Genomic DNA, 2,941 nt, shown 5'->3' on the forward strand with positions numbered 1-2,941 from the left:
AAATACGTTCGGTACCGTAAAACCTGAGTCAAACAGGCAACCATCCCTTCATATTGACACTTACTGTTGAAGCAATTTTTCCAAGCAGGATCAGCAGCTCCTCCTGGATGTTATACTAAGGGGGATAAACAGAGAATATCTTTTAAGTCCCTCCTGGTACTATTAAGAGACTTGTCAACATTTTGTAATGTGAAGATGTGAAAAGCTTACGGTGCAGATATGCATGACTACTCGGAAGTAAGCCTCAGGGAACTTATTTTCACGTAAGTGTGTAGAGCTTAGGGATGATAAACACGGGTTCTTCAAGTGTGTTGAGGCTTGCCATTCCTCCCCCCAGTGCTCGTTTCACCATGTTTTCTCTCACGAATGCATATGTCTTTCCTCTTTTTTTCAAAAAGGAAAAATGCACATTTCCGAACCGGGAAAATGTACACTTATTCAAGCAAGGATGCAAATGCACCCACACCACATTAACCATGGTGTAAAAATGTGTCCTTTTTAGAAAAATGCTCATTTTAAAGTGTGCATTTTTCAAAACGGATACACCCTTGCAAATGCGATGACAAGCTCAAGAATGCACAAGTTTGCAATCAGGGTGCTTTCCTCACATTTTCACAGCTGAAGGAAGTTCTCATACATCCCTAGTATAGGATTTCAGCCTTAACTGGTAAAAGTTACTTTTTACTTAGAACTTCCCTAGCTAACCAAATTGTATAGTGATGTTAATCGACAATTATGTGCAAGTATGAAGAAGAAGCCATCAGGGATCAAATCCCACGAACAGGATATCCCTATGTTCCATCAATTCACAAATGAACTTCCCAGTGCCTGCACACTTTGAAGCTCCTTCAAGTCATCCTGCTAAACAGCCCTCCAAAGGCTGGCTGGTTTGCCTGCCTGGCTATGACCACATCAACAAGCATCAGGCAGGCCGTCATCATACATGATTAGTCGTCAGGTTTGTCCTGGAAGCTCCCGATTTATGCTGGGGGTGGGTGAGCAGAACATGGATCTCCATGAAACACTGAAGTCAAAAACATCTGGAGATCTATCTTCTGGCCACCCCTGATGTACAGAGCCCCAGTTCAGTGAGTGAGGAGAGACCATAACTTCTCACACATGCTTAGTGTGCTGGCTCACAGTTCTTCCCAAATGCATTATCTTTCTGACATGATACCTGTTGAGGTTCTGTTGAAACGACCTCCTCTGAAGTGTATTTCTTCAGGATTTTGAATATGGACTCCATATAGCGAGATGCAATAAGCCCAATGGCAGAAAGAATGCCCTAGGAAGAATCAGGGGTTATTCAGTTGATTCCTATTTCCTTCAGAGTCTGAAAATTATTTATCTAATGTATTTTCAAATTATTGTCTCCCAAAGTGGTCCACAACAATTCAAAAGAGAGACAGTTCTTGCCATTAGGTTGCAAAGTAAAGAGACAATAGAGAAAATGAGTAGAGGTAAAATTTAAAGAGGAGGGAGATTGTTTTTCAAGGCCAGAATAAAGTGGTGAGCTATAGCAGTGGCATTTAAGTGGACATTGGGCCAAGCGGGTGTTCTCTCCCTGGTGTTCTTGCTCAAATACTATTTGGTGGCTATTTGGCCAATGGATGGGACCAGAGCATTCTTTCTGTTGATACTGTAGTTGCAGAGCTGCAGGCAGTAGGAGCTGAGTGGTCTTTCTGGCAAGGAGGGAGGAGAGAATTCCCTGCAACCCCTCCTTCTCTGGCTGAAGAATGGGTCAGGTTGGTCTCCCCCTTGGCATGGTGTTATTCCTGGGAAGCAGGAGAGGCAGCCTCCCAGTGTCCCTCAGTCACCTGGCTGATTTTGGAAGCCAGGATGCGCTTCCTTTCTGCTCTCCAACTCCAGGGCAAGAAATACAGAATGAAAAGGGAAACGGGGCTCCATTTATAGCTCCACTGTGAATGGGGGTCATCGATCATTGTTCAATGCGCGATATCTTCAAGACATCACACATTCATAATTCCATAGTGCAACCCACAAAGATTGAGAGAACACTCTAGAAGCCTATGAATCTCCCCTGCTATGCTTCCCCATATGCTCCCAAGAAATTCTCTTCCCCAAAGTACGAGGGAAGCTGGTTTCCTTTCCAAGCTCTGTTCAGCCTATGATCTGCTCAGAGACTTATTCCTTTGTAGCTCAGGTAGGGAAGTGCATTAAATACCCAGGTCTGATTAAGGGGCGGACTGCTAATGTGCACACATGGGGAAGCAAGAGGAGTATTTAATTGGCAGTGAAATAAGTTCCCTCTTATCAGGTGACTGGATGCCGAAGGGGGGGGGAGGATCTCACAGAGATGTCCACTCTCGCCGGTCCTGTTTGTAATGGTTATGGAATTATTGGCGAATGCAATAAGAGATGATGGGGAGATAGAAGGAATAGGTGGTATTAAAAGAATAAAACTGAATATATTTGCAGATGATACTTTGCTAACTATTAAAAATCTAATAGGAAAGATGGGAAGAATTAAACAGCAATTGAGAGAATTTGAGGAAATTACTGGGTTAAGAATAAATTGGTCCAAATCAGAGATTATGTTATTTAATTATACTAAAAAGGAAGAGAACGATTGGGAAGAAAAAGGAAGAGAAATGAGAGTTAAGGAACAGATTAGATGTTTGGGAATTAAAATTAGACAAAATTTAGAGAGTTTAGAGAAAGAGAATTTAAATAGTTTAAAAAAAGAGATTTTAGTAAAATTGGAAAAATTTAAAAGATTAAATTTATCCTGGTTTGGAAGAATAGCATTAATAAAAATGAAGATTTTAGCAAAGATTAATTTTATGTTTAGGATGTTACCAATAAAAATTTCAGAATCAGAGATAAAAAGTTGACAAAATATCATAAACAATTATTGTAATGGAGATAAGAAAGCGAGGGTAAATAAGAATAAATGGTATTTATGTCAAAAAAAAGGGAG

This window comes from Elgaria multicarinata, chromosome 7 (genome assembly GCF_023053635.1).
Source record: "Elgaria multicarinata webbii isolate HBS135686 ecotype San Diego chromosome 7, rElgMul1.1.pri, whole genome shotgun sequence".
Lineage (NCBI taxonomy): Eukaryota > Metazoa > Chordata > Lepidosauria > Squamata > Anguidae > Elgaria > Elgaria multicarinata.